At 43.9% G+C, this 22,990-nt stretch overlaps 1 protein-coding gene across 2 annotated transcripts in view; it reads right to left on the reverse strand.

Annotated features, from left to right (window-relative positions):
* Positions 1-22,990, reverse strand: part of CACNA1I (calcium voltage-gated channel subunit alpha1 I) — a 3,871,666-nt gene that overhangs the window by 2,804,197 nt on the left and 1,044,479 nt on the right. The gene's annotated exons all lie outside the window — the stretch shown is intronic.

A 22,990-nucleotide genomic window follows, 5' to 3' on the forward strand; every position in this document is an offset into this window, starting at 1 on the left:
TTTTTTTATAAATAAACCCAACAATTTTTGATCTATGCTACACTCGCTGGCTGACTATCAGAAAAGGGGCCGGAGCTCGCCTTCAGTGAAGTTTGTCGCCTGCAACTTTGGTTTGCATCCATGCATGTACAATTCAACACCACTGGCGTGTGGATCCACAACTCAGGGTAAGAGTACCGAATCCCCATTACCCCTAGACGGTGGAGGCACAACCCCAGGTGTTGCTGAATTTATTGAATGTTCTGATCACCAGCATTAGAAAAAGCATTGATACCTCACTTGAGACCACATTGTGATTCCATCTTGACATCTCCTGCATATGGATTTATCATCACATTGTTATTATATGTGATTTTTTACTTTGTGGACTGATCATTTCATCACATTGTGCTACCTGCACGATTATTTTAATTTCTGTGAACTTTTCACTTTATAGATTGTGGGTTTTTTTTATTTGGATATTTTTCACATGGATTGTATAATATTCACTTGTGTGTTTCAACACTTCACACTTATATGTGCACTTTAGTTACTATTCTTTGTATGGATTCAATACTGGTTATATGTAATTGGGCCATTTAGATTGCCTTTTTTTAATTTGCACAGGTTCGCACTCATATTCTGATTCATTCAAAGTTTCAGGATTATTTATACCTCCCTGGAACCTTTTTCAGGTTGTTATAATTAACACTTTCAGCGCTACATATTTATCCACTATCACATAAAATACCAATAAAATACATTTACGTTTTTGATTATAACATGACAAAATGTGGAAAATTTCAATTGGTACGAATACTTTTTCAAGGCACTGTACATTTAAGTGGCTATTTGATTTAGTGATACATTGCATGTAAAGTGCAGTTTAATTGATTTAAATATGCCTCATGCAAATTAATTTTGATGAGCAGAATAAGTAACACTGCACTTCTTCAATTTAGATTTTAGAAAGTGTGTGAATCACATATTTGTCTTGGCACGCTGCTGACAAGAAAATAAGGAAGGGGATTAAGCAGCGCAAGAGATATATTTGCAAAGGCTGGGGATATTACAAACAATGTTAAACAAGCAGGCAATAGAAGAAATGGTGGAGGTTAGGACAAGATGTGCTAGAGAAAAGTGCAAGGATATGATAGTGGTTGGTGTGTGCAGGAGAGAGGTACAGAGGATATGTGTAATTGATTAACTCATGTAATTGATTAACTCATGTGCTACCCATTCAAATACCCTTATTCAATGGTGCCCCAAAATTATAGAAAAGTGAATAAAAAAATAAAATAAAAATAAAATAAGCTTATATGTACAGATAAAAATGCTTGCACACGATTGCATTCCCACAATTCTTAAAAGTGCTAGATTAAAATAAGTGCAGTGCTACCAATCTCTACCGCGCTATCAATAAACCCAATGTTAATATCATGAAACAAGGCAGGAGGGAGGGACCGGATGCGGAAGTCGGGTCAGAGCAGCGGCTGAGCCCGTAAGCCTGTGAACCCTCTCCCACGAGATGCCCGACTAGGGAGGAGACGGCGAGTGTCTCCCTCCTCTGGCCTGGACTCCTCCTGTCTCTGAAGGCAACCCCCCCCCCGTTAGCGGTCTGATCGTCCCGCTGCCGGCACCACTGTGGGGTTTGCCGCTGGGATGAGAAGCAGCTCCATGCCCTTTAGATGCGCTGGATGATCGCCTGCCTTCCACGCTCCAGCAGGCCATGTGTCTCGAGCATTGTCAGCCCTTGGAAGAAGAGAGAAAAAGACGAGGACTGTATGAGACGGGACACCCATAACTTACAAACCGCAAGTACCAGGGCCATTGTTTATATCCTGAGGGAGTAGAGTGCAATGCTAAAGCTGGATGTTGATGTAAAAGCGTGAGTTACAGATGTAAATGTGTGTTATAAGAATTGTGACAGGGGCTCTGACGGTTAAAGATATCCTTTTGCTCTTACATTATTATGCTGACATAAAGACTACAACGCAACCTTGGTGAAGGTATATCGGTCCTAAACCCGACATATTAGCTAAGAAGCATGTGTCCTGGTAAAGCTGTGGAGAAAACTTAGATCAAAAAAAAAAGTGCAAGGGATAAAGGGGTTGGCAGCAATAATTCAGGGGTCTACTTGCACTAGAACGCCTTGAGCACAGCCCACACCTGATAATAGATGATCCCCAGCAAAAGGTGGGATTTCCCGCCCAGACGTGGGTACAAGGGGACTGTGGATAGCTACGACTGCACAGATCTACTGGTGACAAGGAATGTTTTAAGGCTTACGTTCTCACGCTTTTTTTTTTCCGTATTTAAATCACTTTTGTGTGCCTTGAATAAAGCTACATGAAGGTATAGATCCCTCATTGGGAAGGGGTGACTGTGGTGGGAGACCCCTAACTGAGCATTTCTTTTAACATATATGTATTACTGAAAAATGAGAGGTAAATCATTGAAAGGGGCAGCAGTGACCCCCTATCCACTCTACCCAACAACCTAGGACAAGCGCAAGCCCAGGTACTATAAAAAAATATATGGTCCAAGAAGGAAGTAAAGAAAGCCTGGGCAAACAAGTGACGGTTAAAAGCATAACTACAGAAGGCAGCCACAAGACGTTGGCAAGAAAACAACTGGAAGATATAGACGCCAGTTCGGCGGGTAGCAGCAGAGGAAGAAGTCAGAATGGATCCCAAACAAAAAAAACAGCTACCAACTAAGAGTGAAACGGCAGAAATGTTTGCGAGATTGGAACCATTTATAAAAGGAGAGATAGCAACCCTCCATGAAGACATGCACCACATAGTAAAAAGAGTGGAAGATAATGAAGCCATACTGGACACACAGGGAGAAGAGATAAAAAAAACTCAAGACACAACTAATTGAGATACAACAAGACCAAAGACAGATATTATATAGAATCGAAGACCAAGAGAACCGGAGTAGAAGGAAGAATCTTAGGATCAGAGGCCTACCGGAGATACAAGGAGATAAGGAGGATCTGCAGGAAAAAATGGACACAATTTTTGGGCATATGGTAAAGACAGTGATTAATACCAGCAAAATTAAATTCAAAAGAATCCATCAGATCAAAAAACCGCCTGAGATCACTGGGGATGTACCAAGAGATGTCATTGCAAGATTCCACAAGAGACAGGTTAAGGCGAGTTGTCAACTTATCGGCTCCTATTCTGTGGATTGGTTAAAAAAAAAAAAAGCAAACTTATCCCTGAAGTTAGAAATGCTGTCTAGTTTAAATATACTATCTTACAACATAAGAGCTTAAACTCCCCCATAAAACAGGCCAATATTTTGAGAGAACTGAAGTTTTTGAAAAGTGAAGTTGCATTGCTTCAAGAGATACACCTTTGTCTAGGCAAAAGTCAAAAAAATTTTCCTAAAGACTTCCCAGTATGGTTTTATGGAGACTCCCTGATTAGGGGTGCAAAAGGAGTTGCTATTGGGTTCTCCAAGGAGGTAAAGTTCGAGCTGGAAGAGAGACTGACCGACCCTGAGGGGCGATATCTCTTTCTGAGAGGTAAATTAAACGGCTCGGAATGCTCACTGGCGAACATCTACGACCTGAATAAGAATACAAATAGATATATAATGGGAGTCTTGGCAAAGTTTGAGGAATTCAAGAAAGGGGACGCCATAATAGCTAAGGATTTTAATTTATGCCTGGACCCAGGGAGAGATAGTACGTCCCATGCACGGGGGACAGGCGGGGTTTGGGTGAACAAATTGAAAAAGAAGTTGCACCAGTATCAACTTGTTGATGTCTGGAGGATGCAACACAATAACATAAGAGACTACACATACTACTCCCCTGTGCATGCGATGTACTCAAGAATAGATTTCTTTCTGGTGGATCACCGGTTACTGGATGCGGTCACTGGTACAAGTATTGGTAACATTACTTTTTCAGACCATGCGCCTGTGTGCCTACAAATGAAAATAGGGGAGCGCAAAACCAAGGGCTACAGTTGGAGATTGAATGAGGATCTCCTCCAAGATAAGGTAATTGACAATAGAATTAAAGAATTAGACCTGTACTTTAAAATAAATGTGCCCGGGGAGATAGCAGAGGCTACAGTCTGGGAGGCCCATAAAGCTTATATTAGGGGCATTTTAATGATGGTGGGATCTGAGAAAAAAGAAGAATGATAAAAGATAAGACAGCCCTGTCAAAGGAAATCTATGAGTTGGAGCAGCAACATAAGATATCGGGAGACGGGGAGGTGAGAAGAGAAGACATGCGGGACCTAATTGAGCAAGAAATGCGTAAGGAATATAATCTCATGAATAAAGAAAGATACATAAGTGGCAACAAACCGGGCAAATTCCTGGCAAGGGCTTTGAGAAAAAAGAAAAACTAACTATATTGAAAAAATAAAGACAAAGTCAGGGGAAATTAGATATAAAACGAGCGATATCGCAAAAGCATTCCAAGAATATTACGGAGGGTTATACGCAATTAATAAAAATGATTTGCAAGAGGTTAACAGGAAAAAAAAAGAGAAAAAAAAAATTACTTAAAAGATGTTCGTCTACCTAAAATTGCCGAATGTTGCTAAAGCCATTTTAGATGCCCCTATAACAGATGAGGAGCTCTCCAGGAAAAGCTCTCCAGGAAACCCCAACCGATAAAAGTCCTGGGCCCGACGGGTTGACAGTTCTATACTATAAAAAATATCAGGACCTATTGATCCCCAAAATGTGTTCTTATATGAATGGGATAGGGGAGAAATGGGAAATGAGGAAGGAAGCACTAGAAGCCAGCATCGCTATTATTTGGAAAGAAGGAAAAGACAATACGCTGTGCTCCAGTTATAGGCCCATATCACTCCTAAACGTAGATACGAAAGTATTCGCCAAAATTCTAGCTGATAGGATGAAACGGATAATCAATGAGATCATACACCCAGATCAGGTGGGATTTGTACCAGGTAGAGAGGGGAGGGATAATGGTATCAAAACGTTACTGGTTGTCCAGAAAATTATAGACAGTGGAGCCCCAGGACTACTCCTGTCAATTGACGCTGAAAAAGCTTTTGACAGGGTAGACTGGGGCTTCATGTGAGACACATTAGAAGAGATCGGACTAGGTGATAGAATGCTCAGATGGATAAAGGCCATCCCACAGAGAGAGTGAAGGTAAATGGCACTCTCGCTGAATCATTTGAAATGCGCAACGGTACAAGACAGGGGTGCACACTTTCCCCACTGTTGTTTGTATTGACTTTAGAGCCCCTCCTAGCTAAGATAAGGCAAAACCTGGATATTAGTGGGGTTAAAATAGGTAAAGAGGACTACAAATTAGCCGCCTATGCGGATGACATATTATTTTATGTCACCCGTCCGATGACCACCCTTCCGAACCTGATAGCGACCATAAAAGATTACGGGAGGCTTTCCAACTTCTGGGTTAACCCGGTTAAGTCGGAAATGTTAGATATTCATAAAGGCAAATTAGGTGACACTGCATATCGAAAGTTTTTCCCATTTAGATGGGGGATAAAAGAACTTAATTATTTAGGAGTTAAAATAACCTTATCAAAGGAGTCATTATTTAAGGCTAACTTTATGTCACTCCTCAACGAGATCAAGAATGAATTGAACAGAATTTCACTGAGTCAACTTTCATGGGGAGGTAGAATCAACTTATATAAGATGACAATTTTGCCAAAAATCATCTACAAGATGCAAATGCTCCCAATCCTACTCCCATAGGTTTTTTTTTAACAGTTTGCACACCATGTTTTTAAGGTTCATTTGGAGAGGGAAAAAATCTTGAATAAATTTTACACAATTAACTTAAGATAAGATAAATGTGGGGTGGGGGGCACCAGATATCAGAAAATACTATGAGGCAATCGCCTTATCACGCATACTAGATTGGTTTAAAAATAATAAAGAAAAACAATGGGTGAAAATAGAGAATACAGTGAGTGAAGCAGAATTGGGTAGGATAGTATGCATACCACCACAGTGTAGAAAACTGAACACGGAAGTAAAGGAGATCACAAAGCATGCACTTAAAATTTGGGATCATTTGCACAAAAGGGAGCACTGGGAGTTTAATTCACCACTAATCCCGCTTAAGGACACAGAACATTTTGCACCGGGAAAAGAAAAGAAGACTTGTTCGGGAAGTGGATATTGAAGGAAGATGCTCAACTAAAAGATGTCATGAGACAGGACAAAATGTGCACATTTCAAGAATTAAAAGATAAAGATGAATGGTTTGTCATAGACTCTTGGTGGTATAAGCAATTGAATCATTTTGTTGACTCACTCCCGCAGCCAATTAGGTCAATGGAAAATCTGCTCCCTTTGGAGAAAATATGTATGGAGAAAAAGGGAAGGGGGGGTTTTCAAGACGTATAGAGTATTGATGGATTCAGGAGGTGCGGTGATTCCGACATACATTGAGAAGTGGGAGAAGGAATTGGATACCAAGCTTAATGAAAGGGAGGTGTGGCAGATATTGAAAAGGATGAATGCCACCTCGGTTAATTGTAAGTTATCTGAAATGAATTATAAGTGTCTGGCTAGAATGTATATTACCCCCGATAGAGCTCATAGAATCCAGAGAGAAACATCGCAACTATGCTGGGGGGATGTAAAAAAATAGGGACAATGGCGCACATTTGGTGGCAGTGCCCAGAAATTAAAAAATACTGGGGTGAGATAAGGAGAACCATCAGTGAGATTATGAATATCACTATCCCAGACGACCCTTGGGTGTGTTTATACCATGGGGGTGAAGTGCCCACGAAGACATACCTGAAATCGTTATTACCACAGCTCCTTAATGCAGCCAAAAGTCTTATTCCCAGACATTGGCAAGATAAAAGAAGACCTACAATGTGGTTCAACAAAATGAATGAAATTTATTGTCTTGAATGTTTGAAGTATAGTGAAGGGGCGGAAATGGAAGTTTTCGAGATGAAATGGAGAGATTGGATAAAATATAAGTACTCACTCCGAGCGGCCGAGGCATGGGGAATATAGTTTGATGCCTCATAGTTGACACAGAAACTAGACGATTTATATTAAAGAAAGTGAGATAAGAGAGGACCAGACTTGATAGGAGTAATGGTAATAGGGGCAGGAGTCGGGAATGTGATAAGTGACACAAGGGTCAGGGTTTGGGGAGGGGGTGGGGGATAATGGGGTAAAGTAGGAGGGGAGGGTTTAGGAGGGTAGTAGGGGATAGATAATCTAATGGGGTTGATTTGTACTTTATATCAATATGATTAATTGGCTAACAATGATTGATGATAATGCCACAATGATGTGAAACAATAGCCCCGGAAAATACTTCGCTGAAGTGGCAAAAAAAAAAACCAAAAAAAAAAAAATATATCATGAAGCAAAAAAATGCATATTACAGTAAATAATGTAACAAATAAAATGTGAACTGATACTCAATTCGTCACTATGTATCAATTCAGTTCATATCATGAATCGTGTCAGTTCATAAAAGAGTGATGTGCAATCCTTATTGGAGAATTTTTCCAGTGCTTTTATGATCACTCAGGCTCCACCCTACGCGTTATGTCTAACACCACATGACTTCATAAGCCCCTGAGGGCTACGTAATGCGTAGGGCGGAGCTTGAGGGATCGCAGACCTGAAGTGACGTCATACCAGGAAGAGTAATACTTTTATGAATGCTAAGAGTTTTATTTCTTCATGTAAGCATAATTTTAATATAAATAAATTGTTACCATACAGTTGTACACTATTGGGGGCATCCTCTTTATTCCAGCATGGCAAGAGAGTAACTAACATCTCAAGGGTAAGGCATTCCTAAAGGGACCAGTACCCTTATCCTCCAGGAGGCATACCCGACAGGATACGAGTACCCTATTGCATGGGAGGCCATAGTACAAGACCCTTTCACTGCACAACAACTGGAGACAACAAGTTGGATATAATTACACATGTGCTGTATCATATCAGTAATAGGGATGAGCTTCGAGTTTGAGTCGAACCCATGCTCAACTCGAACATTGCCTGTTCGATTGTTCATCGAATTGCGAAAGTTATGGGTCGTTCGCGCCAAATTGGAGTGGCGCGTCACGGCCCATAATTCACTGCGGCATCGCAGTGCATTGCTGGCTGATGGTTGGCCAAGCATGCACTATGACCCGCATGCTTGGCCAATCACAGCGCCGTCTGTACAGAGAGCTGTAATTGGCCAAAGTCAGGGTGGCTTTGGCCAATTATGGCTTAGGGGGTTTAGTACACACCCCACACTATATAAGGCCGCCTGTGTGGCGGCCTTGTGTAGTGTGTTGCGGTGGCGGAGAGAGATAGACAGAGAGACAGTGTCATTTGATTTAAGTTAGATAGAGTAGGCAGGCAAGTCAGTTAGCTGCACTTACAGTGTATTGTGTATATATATATATGCATCCTAGGTTTTGTATAAACATATATACACTGTATTCAGTTTAGCTAGATCCGTTCCTGTTATTCTCCTCCTAATATACTGACAGTCAGGCAGGTGTTTTTACAGTATTTACAGTTAGTGTACAGTGTCCTTTGCACAGTGTGCACCTAAAGTTACCTGAAAAAAATTGCTGGTGTTCTTCTGATCCTATTAGTACCACAGGCAGGCAGCTGCAGTATTTACAGTTAGTGTACTGTGTCCTCTGCACAGTGTGCACCTAAAGCTACCTGAAGACAATTGCTGTTGTTCTGATCCTATTAATACCACAGGCAGGCAGCTGCAGTATTTACAGTTAGTGTACTGTATCCTCTGCACAGTGTGCACCTAAAGCTACCTGAATACTACAGGCAGTTGATTCTTCTAGCTGCAGTATAATCAGTATATATATACATCCCAGCTTTGTGCAGCTACATCTCACTGCAGGCCATTAGTATGTGTAGAGGGCCAACAAGGAGAGGCAGACAGTCACAAGCCAATAAAAGAGGGCAAGCAGGCTCTGTGTCTAGAGGCAACAGTGTTGGTCGTGGACATGGTGCATCCTCATCAGCACGTGGCCATGGGACACGCTTGTCCTTTTTTTCGGCAGCTGGCCGTGTTGAGCCACAACATGTGGAAGACTTGGTAGAGCGGATGACCAAGCCATCCTCATCCTCCTCATCCTCTCTCACCCAGGCTCAGGGTACTTTGTCTGGCAAAGCAGCTGCCAATGCGGCCTCTTCCCTTGGCTCAATGGCATCAGTCACTCCTTCCCTAGCCCCACCATGTCCTCCTGAGGAGTCCCCCGAACTCTTTGACCACAGTGTTGGGTATATGCTCCAGGAGGATGCCCAGCGTTTTGAAGGCTCTGATGATGGTACCCAGCTAGAGGAAGGCAGTAACATGAGCCCATAGAGAGGGAGGTGCCCAAGAAGGACAGCAATCTGGCAGTCATGTTCCCCCAGCTGCAGCATACTGCCAGCTTTGCTCCAGTGATGAGGAGGGAGGGGATGACAAATAAGTCACTGACTCCACGTGGGTGCCTGATAGGAGAGAGGAGGAGGAGGCACATCTCCAACGAGGCAGGATGCCCCCCAGGGGCCAGCTTAAGGGAAGCACACCGACTGCATCACACCGCAGAGCTCCGCATGTGCAGGGCGCTGCTGTCTCTGCGCGTTATTCCAAAAGTTCTTTGGTGTGGGCCTTTTTTGAGATGAGTGCATCAGATCGCACCGCTGCTATTTGCAACATATGTCTCAAGCGTATCTTACGTGGCCAAAACATCACCCACTTGGACACCACATGCATGACCAGACATATGTCGACCTGCCATGCAGTCCGTTGGCAAGCGTACCTAAAAGACCCACACCAAAGAACAAAGCGGACCTCTCCTTGCTCCTCATCAGCTGGGATCTCCAACCCCACTATACCTTCAGTCCTCTCTGAAACCTGCACTGAGAGGAATGAAGGTGTAGAATTAGGTGTGTCACAGCCAGACCTTGCGGGCAATCTGCTATCGGTACACTGACATCAGATTGTGCCAGGCAAATTTCTGTGCCCCAGGTGCTGCACCGCTGAAAGAAGTTCGCTCCCAGCCATCCACATGCCCAGCAGTTGAATGCTAGCTTGGCCAAATTGCTAGCACTTCAACTGCTGCCTTTTCAGTTGGTAGACTTTGCCCCCTTCCGTGAGTTTGTGGAATGTGCGGTTCCTCAGTGGCAGGTTCCCAAACGCCACTTTTTCTCATGGAAGGCGATTCCGGCTCTCTACCGGCATGTGGAAGGCAATGTCTTGGCCTCGCTGGACAGGGCGGTCAGTGGTAAGGTGCATATTACCGCTGACTCATGGTCCAGCAGGCATGGACAGGGACGTTATCTATCTTTCACAGTGCACTGGGTGACTCTTCTGGCAGCTGGGAAGGATGCAGGACAGGGTGCAGTAGTGTTGGAGGTTGTTCCTCCACCACGCCTCCAAAATTCAACTAGTGGTGATTCTGCCACACCTCTCTCCTCCACCCCCTCCTCTTCTTCTTCCTCCATGGCCTCTTCCTGTGCTGATTTGTCCTCGGAACCAGCGGTGCTCCATAGGTGTTCAAGGGTCTACGCTAGAATACAGGTAAAAAGATGCCATGTGGTGCTTTAGCTGATGTGCATGGGGGACAGGAGCCACACTGGGGCAGAGGTTCTGTCAGCTCTGCAGGGGCAGGTTCAGAGATGGTTAATGCCATGCCAGCTTAAGTCAGGAATGGTGGTTTGCAACAATAGCACCAACCTCCTCTCCGCCCTCTGACAGGGACAACTGACCCATGTGCCCTGTTTGGCTCACGTCCTTAACTTGGTGGTGCAGAGGTTCTTCAGCAGGTACCTGGGCTTACAGGATGTCCTGAGGCAGGCCAGGAAAGTCTGTGTGCATTTCCGCAGGTCATATAATGCCAGTGCTCGGCTGGCTGACCTCCAAAAGGAATTTAACATGCCCAAGAACCGCCTAATCTGTGACATGCCCACCAGGTGGAACTCAACATTTGCCATGCTGCAGCAGCTGCACACGCAGCAGAGGGCCATCAATGAGTACCTATGCGACTATGGCACCAGGACAGGGTCAGGATAGCTTGGTTTTTTTTCCCTACGCCAGTGGGCTATGATCAGGGATGCATGCACTGTCCTGTCACCATTTGAGGAGGCCACGAGGATGGTGAGCAGTGACAGTGCATGCATCAATGACACTGTCCCTCTTGTCCACCTGTTGGAGCACACGCTGCGTGGAATAATGGACAGGGCACTTGAGGCAGAACAGAGGCAGGAAGAGGAGGACTTCCTTACCTCTCAAGGCCCCCTTTATTCAGTGTTCCTGCGTGCCCACCGATCACACAGGAAGAGGACGAGGAGGAGGAGGAGGATTGTGTCAGTGTGGAGGTGGAGCCTGGCACTCAGCATCAGCAGCAGTCTTCAAGGCATCATTTACAGTCCAAAGAAACCCATGGACTTGTCCGTGGCTGGGAGGAGGTGGCTGCGGATCATGTCGTCGTTAGTGACCCAGAAGACTCTGGACCGAATGCCTCAGCAAACCTACGCTGCACAACGTGTTGCTGAGGCTTCGGTCAGTCACAGAAGGAGTGGTGGAGAAGGTGGCCATCTGACCGATGCGTTCAGACAATTTTAGTAGACATGTGCATTCGTTTTCGCCTGAATGCATTTTTGTCCGAATTTCAGGTATTTTCGTTATTGTTTTAACAAACGATAACGAAAGTGCAGAATCCGAAAAACGAAAGATCCGACAAATGCTTTATTTTCATTTTCATTGCTACAACAGTTCGATATAGATAGGAGATTCGACATGATGATGACAATAACAATCTGTGTCCATCAAACCTGTGGTCGAATGTGCCCAACCTTAACTCTATTAGTCCAAGATTATTCTACATAGAGAGAAAAGATTCGACATAGGGGAGAAAAGATTTGACGCAGGGAAGAAAAGATTCGACGTAGGGGAGAAAAGATAAATAAAAATAATGATGTTGATGAATGTTATTGGCTGATTGTAACCAAAGAGGAGGAGCAGTAAAATAGCTAGAACTAAGTACACACGTACTTTGGCTTATGGTGTCTGTTGAAAGTTCCAAGAAGATTCGACGGAGCAGGTAAACTATACGGTGTCGTACAGTTTAGCTGCTCCGTCGAATCTTCTTTGAACATTCTACAGACACCATAAGCCTTCAATGACAGATTTGACCTTAATTTGGATTTTCGGACTAATGCAATTTTTAACGAAAAACAAAATAAAAAACGAATTTCGGGAGTAACTAAATAAATTTATTTTTCGGACGAAAACGAAATTCCAAAACGAAATATTTCAGTGTGCACATGTCTAAATTTTAGTCCGCAGCCCCAAGGTATGATCGGCAACCATCTTTTACATAGTGCAGGAATTCCTAGGGGCAAGATTAGACTTGGACACCTTTCCCACCGAAAATCCTCTGGGTTACTGGGTCTTGAGGGTGGATCACTGGCAATTGAGCTACTGGCCTGTCCTGCATCCAGTGTTCTTTCGGAAGTGCTGCTGGAGGCTTTGTAACCGATCACAGGGTGCGCCTGTCCACCGACTCGGTCAATCGACTGACCTTCATAAAAATGAATCAGTCTTGGATCACCACCAGCTACCAAGCACCTGATGCTGATGTAAAGGAATATTTCTTTTTTAAATGTCAGATACCTTCAAGACTGCCTATGCTGATGTTGAATGACTATCCTGTTATGCTGAGTGACTATCCTCTTCCTCAATGATCATGCTGATAGCTTGTAAGAACATTTTTGGTTCTGGGCGCCGCCACCAGTGGCTAAGGCCCAATTTTTCAGCCCTTGTTTAACAGGGGTGTGTAATTACAATTTTTGATGCAATATTTTGCAGGAGGGATCGTTGCTGCGCTCAACTACAGTATCTGTGAGGGGTTGCAGTGTTGTGGCACCAGCACCATTGCCTAAGGCCCAATTTTTCAGCCCCTGTTTAACAGGGGCGTATAATTACAATTTTTGATGCAATACTTTGCAGCAGGGCTCATTCCTGCACTCCAACTATAGCATCTGTAAGGGGTTGCAGTGTTGTGGCACCAGTGCCTAAGGCCCAATTTTTCTGCCCCTGTTCAACAGGGACATGTAATTACAATTCTTGATCTAATATTTCACAGCAGGGCCCATTCCTGCGCCCACCAAGAGTAACTGTGAGGGCTTACAGTGTTGTGGCAACACCACCACCACCAAAGGCCCAATTTTTCTGCCCCTGTTCAACAAGTGCATGTAATTACAATTCTTGATATAACATTTCACAGAAGGGCCCATTCCAGCACCCACCAAGAGTAACTGTGAAGACTTACAGTGTTGTGGCACCAGCACCACCACCACCACCACTAAAGGCCCAATTTTTCTACCACTGTTCAACAATGCCATGTAATTACAATTCTTGATCTAATATTTCACAGCAGGGCCCATTCCTGCGCCCACCAAGAGTAACTGTGAGGGCTTACAGTGTTGTGGCAACACCAACACCTAAGGCCCCAATTTCTGCAGAGTATATAGGGCAGGCCCCTACTTTCAAACATCCAACTTACAAATGACTCCTAATTGCAAACAGAAGGAGACAACAGGAAGGGAGATGAAATCTACCCCTAGCAAGGGAAATTCTCTCCTGTAAGAGTTAATATGGGAAAAATGTGTCTCCTCTCCACTGATGCTTTATCACCAATCCTTGTTTCACTAAAAACCCCACATTTTCAAAAAACATTTGTCATTGGGACACAAAGTGCGGTGAAATCTTCTGAAGAGGTGCACAGACAGCAACACAAATGTTACAGCCACCATCCCTGTGCTGTCCTGACTTCTTGGGTTTTTAACTTTTAGGTTCGTTAACTTTTCGTAACAATTATGCATGTTCGTTATGATGAATTTATTATTATGAGGGGCTCCCACTATCCATGTGCTGTGCTGACTTCCTGGATTTTTAACTTTTAGGTTTGTTAACTTTTCATAACAATTATGAATGTTCGTTAGGAATTTGGATCCGAAATTCGTAAATGAAATTTTGTATTTCGTACAAAATTTGGAAGCATAGCAATTCGTATTTCAGATCCTCCCGAATGTACGAATTTACGGAAATTCGTATGAGACTAATCGCATATGTCTATTTCAGGAGGCTGATCACTAAAGTTGTAATACACTGCAGACTGATCACTGATCCCTCTAACTGCTGGCATAGACACTGCCAGATTTAGACCTTGTAGGGCCCAGGAACTTCAAGTTCCTGGGCCCCTCAACATAGAAATTAAATTATATGACAAATAAAAATGTGAACTGAAATGAATGATAACTGCAGAGAGAGAGTTAACAAAATATGGTATTCCCAAGATGAGAGAGCGAGCATCATCGAACGTAGGTACCTTTCCTGGCACATCATGGCAGCATACAATGGGTTCTGGCTCCACCCCCACAACCTAATGGGACTGGTTAATTATAAATCAAAGACAGACCTGGATCACAGCATTCTCCTTTTTGTTCTCACCTGATCGGGACTGAAGTCTCAATCGGTATCCCTTGCCGATTATCACCCCAGTCAGGTTCAGCCTCTCCTGGGTGGAAGTCCTTCCAGTACAGCCTCTAAATGAGCTACATGGTTGGAGCCCCATTCCTGTTGGGCAGGCCTGTCAAAGAAAGCTTTAAATAAGCTTTGTCGTAAGTGGCAGAGTTTTCCGTTTGCTTTCTATATGCTTTTCCCTTCTTTTCTCTGTTTGTCAGTGCTTTCCTGCATCTGTCTGCGTTGTGGGGGTTTGCCATTTCCAAGATGGCTGCAGCAGTGCAAGTACACTCTGAGCATGGATGGCAGGAAGTCATGTGGTCACTGTTGCCAGTTTCCTGGCCTGCCCTTTTCCAAGATGGTGCTGGGAGCCAACAGACTGCGATCTGAGCATTCTGAGGCACTGATATCATCACTAATGGCCAAGGGTACCAGTTTAAAATTTTCTGAAGGCATTTTTTGGGCAACACATGGTGGTGTTCTCTACTCATGCATGCTGGATGCTTATGTGGTCATTGTTTGCATTGTTTTCCCTTTTTATGGTATTCACCTTGGCTCTTCCTATCTCCTTCTCAGTGTTGCTCTTGGAACACTGTGCTCTTTATGGCATTCACCTGGGCTCTTCCTATCGCCTACTCAATGCTTGCTTTGGGATCACTGTCTCATGCTGTTTTTCATTTCAGTCTGCTGCTGTGCTCTGTTTCTATGGGGAACGCTGCCCAGTCAGATCACCCATTGCTTGTAAGGTAAAGGGATTAGGTAAGTAAGATATTGAGAAAAAGAAAGCCAATATCTAGAGCCTTGCAAGGACTTTAAGACAGAGGGAGTCCTCTAAAGGTGAAGGTAAGTTGCCATCTACGAGCAGACATCCAGGTAATGTGGATTAAGGTCATTATCTCACCTCTTATTATCATTGCTCCCCATCTCCAAACATCACAGGTTACCAGCCCTAGAAAATTGTTGCGTATGTAGTGGAAAATCACTGCCTGACAAGCTAGTATGTCAAGTCTGCCTAGAGCAAGCGGCATATAGCCCGTCAAGGACCTCAAGATGGAGGGAGCTCTCTATAGACCAGAACAGTCGCCATTTAGGCACAGGCATCTAGGAAATGTTGATCAAGGTCATCATCACACCTCTCATTAATATTGCTCCCCATCTCCAAACAGCACAGGTTACCAGCCTTAATGGTTGCTGTGTTTGTGGTGGATAAACATTGCCTGACAAGCTAGTATGTCAAGTCTGCTTGGAGGAAGTGGCAACTGACAAAGAAAGGGTTGTCAGGGAAGTAGCGGCCTTGATTAATGAATCGGCCACAAAGTCAATACATGAAGCCTCTACTCCTCAGTCTGTGGCTGAATTGCCTAGCACTTCCAACCAGAGCCAGCAGGCGGTGTCCGATTTGGAGACAAAGACATTAAAGTGGTCACAGACTTTGACTTTTGCCTAATAAAGCCTTATTAGCTATATCTATGTGACATTGGTGGAAGTTTAAGCAATGTCCACCTTCCGATAACTTCCAGCCAGCCAGGCTACCGGATTTGAAAAAAAGGAAAATATTTTGGTCCAGTTTGCAGCTGAATAAAATAAAAAATGAGCGATCATGAAGGTTCCAAGCGCCCAGAGGAGAGGAGGATTCGATTCACCTGTGTTCCTAGTAAAAAAACAAAACATTCAAAATCAGGTGATCTGTGCCCAGTGCTAAACTTGAAAAAATTCAACAAGCACAGAAAGTTGGAGTCGTGCAAGATAGAGGACCTCCAATCAATTCTATCATTGATAAATCTGGGAGATTGGATGCTCTCTTTAAGTTTATGAGATGCCTATTTACTTATCTCAATCCATCCTGCATTTCAGTTCCACTGCCAGTTTCTGTGCCTCCTCTTTGGTCTGTCCACCTCCCCCAAGACATTCACAAATGTCCTACTGTCTGCAATAGTGAGAAGGATGAGAATTAACCACTCCTTAGGACGGCATCCTAATTCTAGCCAGCAATCAGGAGATCCAGCATCGGATTGCTCTGCTACACAATCTACAAAATTTTGATAGCTAATTTATTGGAATAAAAGCTTCCTCTGCCCAGCCCAAAGAATGAGGTTCTTGGGGGCATTTTTGGATGCACAGAAAAATTCAGTACGACTTCCACAAGGGAAGATCCGTCCTCTGATAGAGAAAGTCAAAGGTGCTTTGGGAGAGAAGTCTCTTCCAGCAGAACAGTGTCTGAGTATCCTTGGTTCTTCTTAATTGACCAATTGTTTTTGAATGGAACATTATCATGTCAGACCCCAGCCAGAAAGGTTGGGAGACACATTTAAAAGAGCAGGCTGCTCAAGGTCATGGGATGTTCAGCTTTACGAGGCATAGTATTGAATGTTCTCAAACGTACAGCAGCATTCAAAGCCCTTTTGGCATTCACTTCTTTTATAAGAGGAACAAGAGTTGTACTGTGCCTAGACAGCAGTGGAAGGGTAGAATTCTTAGGCTGCCAGTGGAACTTCCAGTATCAATGATTGCATTTATACCATTTTTGCTTGTGAGGCTCTGGTGTCTCCTACAGTTGTGCATTTTGTCACCACTACCTCTGCCAGTGATGACAGATCTGCTCTCTCATGGCCAGGTTTGGCATCCAGACACAAGAGACTATATTTGATGGCATAGAAGTTGAGAGGCGGAGGCTACCAAGTCAAGGGTGCTCAGTGCAGGTAGTTGCTACCTTGTGTCAAGCCAGAGAGGTCTCCATAAATACGACTTACCAGAGAATATGGGTAAAATTTGCAGATCTCATGGAGCAAAAGCCTGGAGTCCTTTATCACCAAAACCATCAGTTCTTACAACTGGGGCTGGACAGGAGCCTAGGTTCAAATATGTTTAAGTTCAAAGTTCAGCTTTGTCCGTACTTACAGGGGTTTAAGGAGCCCTTAACCCTTTAACTTCATGTAAGCCTTTAAGAATTGCATCACTAAATACCTGCTAGGAAACCATTGTTTCCTAAGTGGGACTTGCCTATGGTCCTCAGCTCTATCAAGGCCTTATTTCTTTCCTACAGAATTGGCTACACTCTGCAATCTAACTTTGAAGACCATACAGTATATCTGGTTGCTACAACCACTGTTAAAAGTGTGTCAGAGCTGCAGGCTTTTTACTCGAGGAGCCGAGTGTCTCCTGAGGATATTTGCAAGTCATCAATATGGTCCTCCTAGAACACCTTCACTAGGTGAACCCGGCTCAGCTCCCGACAGTAAAATTTGGAAAATGTGTTGTGCAGGCACACACTTGCGCTACTAAGCATTAAAAATAATTTTTTTGAACCCTTCCATATGGCAAGTTAGTTCCCATTGTATGATTCAATGATGCACCAGGAAAATGGAAAATTGTAGGCTCATCTTTTCGCAATTTTCTTTTTCTGGTGCATCTTCATGGCAGCACACAGATTCCCACCCAAAACGGCGAGAGTTACAGAGAATGCTGCTGTCTTTGATTTATAGTCAACCAGTCCTATTAGGTTGTGGGGGTGGAGCCACAACCCATTGTATGCTGCCATGAAGATGCACCAGGAAAGGAGAATTAAGGAAAGGTGAGTATACAATTTTTGTATTTTTTTGCTGAGTGCTCTATAAAAGCTTTCTGAACATTATGTCAAGTCCCCTCTCTTTTTGCTGAGTGGACGGCATTGACAGATGCACAGGAGGTGGCGTGTATGAATCCACAGGCTGAAAGGTATGGGAAATGGAAAATCACCTGTGGGAAGTCTGGTGAAAGGATTCAGGGCACATAAAAAAAACCCACTGGTTAGGAGTCAACTTCACTACTATACTTGCAAGACACGTAAGGAAGGAAGATCCTCTACTCTCTGCCAATTTCATCCAATATTCTGTTATATCCTTCTGTTCAAATTCCGATCCAGGGCCACACCTGTCCCGAATTCAACCAATCTTGTAATTTCAGGTAAAACTTGTTAAAAAAAATTTACTCTATTCGAGATTGCAAAGTGTCAAATTTGCCCCTTGACCCAATCAGGGGTCACTGCGATAAACTGATGCTGGTCGTTAATTTCACTCTCACACGATGTGTCCCACCCACTTGTCAATGAATTCCACGACACAGTCATGTTTAAACAAACATCTCGAATAGTAAAATAATAAGAGAATTTGAAATGTAAAACATCTGCCAGAAGCCCTCATCACTTTCTTTGCCTCTGAGGTCGGGCTTAAAGAGGAGTTCCCATTTAAAAAAAAAAAAATAAAAGTCAGCAGCTACAAATACTGCAGCTGCTGACTTTTATTAATCGGACACTTACCTGTCCCAGGGTCCAGCAATGCGGGGGATCGAAGCCCCGCTCATCTCCCCCTCCAATTGGCGGCACCGGAATTGCAACTGTGGGCACCCGGCTATGGCTTCACAGCCAGGCACCCACTGCGCATGAGCGAGCGGCGCCGCACACCTTGATTGGCCGCTCAGTCATCTGGGACCTGTAATGTGTCCCAGATGATTCACAAGAGGAAGGGGGCAGAGCTGAGCCCTTCCTGCGCCGAGGGGAAGTGATGTCACCAGCCCAGGCACTAAAGGAGGCAGACTACGAGGGACCCCCTAGCAACAGCCATTTAGAGGTGAGTTAAAAATTAATTTTTATTTTTTTTTTAGGCACATTCGTGAATTTTTTTTTTGGGGGGGTGGAAGACCCCTTTAACTGTTCAGTATCCGTGACACCCACACACACTTTGTTATTTTTTTAATAATAAAACTTATTTTATAAGTATTCATTTTTTTTTTATAAAGGAAGTTTGGGGCCCTCTCTGGAATCGAGGCCCAGGCCAATTGCCCCTTTTTCCCCCTTATAAATCCGTCACTGGTAAATTAAGTGTTTGCGCTACAGTCTCTCACATATAGACTTTCCTTTCTATTCCAGCCTAGGTACTTAAAGAGGAGTTCCGGCCGCCCCTTTAAAAATTAACAGTCAGTAGCTACACATACTGTAGCTGCTGACTTTTAAAATTAGGACACTTACCTGTCCTGGAGTCCAGCGCTGTCGGCACCGCAGCCGATGTTTACATCGGCTGGTCGGGTACTGCCGCCTCCTTTTTGGCTTCATGGCTGGGTCCCTACTTCGCATGCGTGAAGTGGGCTGGACTTTCTCACTGGCCCAGCAGAAGCGGAGGGAGGCCAAGCTGCTGACGTACTTCACCGCAGCCCGGTCTCCCGGAAGCGGGGACAGGGTACCTGTAAAAAACAGGTACCGGCTCCCTCCGAAAGGTGCCAAATGTGCCACCGGTGGGGGGAGGAATCAGATAAACGGAAGTTCCACTTTTGGGTAGAACTCCGCTTTAAACTTGCTTTTTGCAGTATGGCAAGGAATGCTGCTGAACTGAGGTTAATTTTGTAGTACACCTCCAGACTGTGTTTGTGGGCTAAGAAACCCAGCGGCAGCCCATCCATAAGAGGTGCAGGGGTGCTGCCCCCCTAATTACGGGAGTTCTACATGTTTCTTTCTTTTTCTTGTGCAGCACGTGATTAGAGCCGGAGGCTATAATTGGCTTCAAAAAGGGTCGGCTTGAGGCACAGAGCACTGTGCCCACCCACTTGTGACAATAGCGAATCAACATTCTCTATTGTCTTCTTGCTTCTCCTCCCGGCCAATCAGGGCAGGAAGTGGGTCCTGAGACTGGATTGGCCGGGAGGAGAAGCGACCGGATTGGCCAGGAGGAAAAGCTGGGGAAGCCGCTGAAGCCAACCGGGACCTGGATGGGGTGAGTACAGGGCTGGCGGGCGAGCGGGCTTGCGAGCCGGGCTGCCGAGCAAGTAAGTGGGGCTGGCGAGCAGCGCTGGTGAACAGGGCTGGCGGGGTGTTTGTTTGCTGCTCCCCCCCAAAAAAATGGAGCACCAGCCACCACTGAAGTAACCAATGTCTGAGGAAAAGGTAAGGACACTGTTCAATATGCAATTTGTGTGGCAAGGTGGAAGGGAAGGGATATTTCTTATGGATGCCTAAAAATTATTATAAAAATTATCATTCTGGAATTATTTTTACAGATCTAAATGCAGCCAATAGTTTTTAATGGGCCTGTATATACAAGTGCATATATACAGTAGATAAAAAAAAAAACATACAAAAATCTGCATTTCTGGACAGTATTTTATGCATATACGCCACACTCCTAGAAAAGCTGGAAGTATTTTTTCAAGTGTGTACGCGTACGTACAAATATGCATGAATACACACATTTACCATACAGCTCATCCTCACATTTTTACCCAGGAACTTTTTGCAGGGTTCTGATGTTTATACATCACTATCATGTGCAAGAATCCTAATACACAGTGAGATGTTTCTGAAGGGAAATCTGTAGGTTCTGTGTGCTGGTGAAACACCAGTGCGTAATCTAGAGGAAGGAACTCGCTGAAAAAGATCAGTGTGTGTGTGTGCAAGTTTGGGAGCTGGGGTCTCACTGGCGAAGGACTAATCTATGCGCTGGGGATGAGTTCTTATTCAGGAAAAACGATTTGGGTGCTGGGAGGGGGGATCAGAATGGAGGCAGAATCCCCCCCCCCCATGATCATAACAAAGTGAAAGTGGAGCAAGATGGCAGACAGATATTTTGTTGATTCATAACAGATATTGAGAAAAACTTAGCTCTTCTTTATTGTAGCTTTTGTAGTTACTACAAGTGTAGTTAAGCCATTTTATTAAAAACCCTGCTAAAGGTCTTTTGGGGTCACTTATTTTTCCATTTGATTTGGTGAAGGTGGATCTGGCAAAAATTACCACCATCCTGCTTGCGAAGGTTGGGGAGATTAGTTTGATGTAAGTAATATTATTAGTTTGTCTTAAACTATAATTCTATAGAATGATTGTGCCCTACTACCTCTGTTTACAGTGTAAGTTTTAGGCTGGGTTCACACTAGTCCGGTGCGAATTTCAGCTTCGGTTTCCCTGTGAAGATAAAAATTATTAATTCAGCGGTTCCTCTCCATTGTAGCTGCAGATAAAATAATGCACTTACCAGGTAAATTCTATCTTTAAACAATAAATTAAATAAATGTAGCGCTAAAAAAACATGTATAAGTGATCTCTGTGGACATACACATAATGTCCCAAAAGTGCCGTGTTGCTGAAACACAAAAGTCCACAATCAATGTAAGTGATCCGTGTGGCAATACATTCGGCTTCTCAACGGTGTGCTCAGATGTCTTCAAAGTAAGTGAAAAGATGGAATACGCTTACCGGATGGGTTGGATTCTACTGCCGTAAGCATAGAATCGGTAAAGCTTTGTGCCACCAAGGGCAGAAATGTGGAGTGATGGAGGCAAGGGTAGAGCCTCTGTCCAGTATGGATGTCCCTCACGATCCACTGGAACTGGGTCAAAGATGGTGTCCACAGGTAAGTAGTTCCTTGATGCACCAGAACATGTGGAGAAAAGAGGGATGCTTCCACATAGTGTGACTCCGTATATTTTTATTGCTAAAAAATCGCAGTACAGGTAACTAAAAACATAAAACGTGATCACGAATAAAAGCAGTGTATGGGGTAAGTAAAAACACCCTCTTTTCTCCACGTTCTGGTGCATCAAGGAACTACTTACCTGTGGACACCATCTTTGACCCAGTTCCAGTGGATCGTGAGGGACATCCATACTGGACAGAGGCTCTACCCTTGCCTCCATCACTCCACATTTCTGCCCTTGGTGGCACAAAGCTTTACCGATTCTATGCTTACGGCAGTAGAATCCAACCCATCCGGTAAGCGTATTCCATCTTTTCACTTACTTTGAAGACATCTGAGCACACCGTTGAGAAGCCGAATGTATTGCCACACGGATCACTTACATTGATTGTGGACTTTTGTGTTTCAGCAACACGGCACTTTTGGGACATTATGTGTATGTGCACAGAGATCACTTATACATGTTTTTTTAGCGCTACATTTATTTAATTTATGGTATCCTTTCTTGTCACATGGTTTGTAGCAGCTTACTCACTATTACCCATCTTCATTTTTCAGGGTAGCGCATTAATCATCCCCCCTCCTGATATCTTTAAACAATGATTGTTCACACCAACCACTGCTTTACAATGCTTTGGTTGGGGTGTGTTGCAACCCAGCCAATCTTGAAGCATTGGACTGTTCCTTCTTTTTTTTAAACAAACTTTATTGAGATGTCACACAGACACACACACACACACACACACACACACACACACAATTGCTGGCTGCGCAGTGTGAGGCAGTGGATTTCATCACATTACACTGTTCTGAAAAAAAAAGTACTGCTCGCAGTGGTGTGAACCGGGTAGATAAAGAGACAAGGCAATTTGCCTTGACATGCAGTGGGACTGCACTGGAATGGCTGTCCAATGCAGTCCCACAGGATGTGGCGTGAATGTACCCTTACTAAGTAATTTTAGTGAAATACTGAGCTCCCTCTACATACACATCTCTATATCTATTCAAATAAAATAATATGGAAGTGCAAGCATGTGACATCAAATATTACTTTAACAAAAACACTTTAATAGATATC

The sequence above is a fragment of the Aquarana catesbeiana genome, linkage group LG07 (genome assembly GCF_042186555.1).
Source record: "Aquarana catesbeiana isolate 2022-GZ linkage group LG07, ASM4218655v1, whole genome shotgun sequence".
NCBI classification, from domain to species: Eukaryota; Metazoa; Chordata; class Amphibia; order Anura; family Ranidae; genus Aquarana; species Aquarana catesbeiana.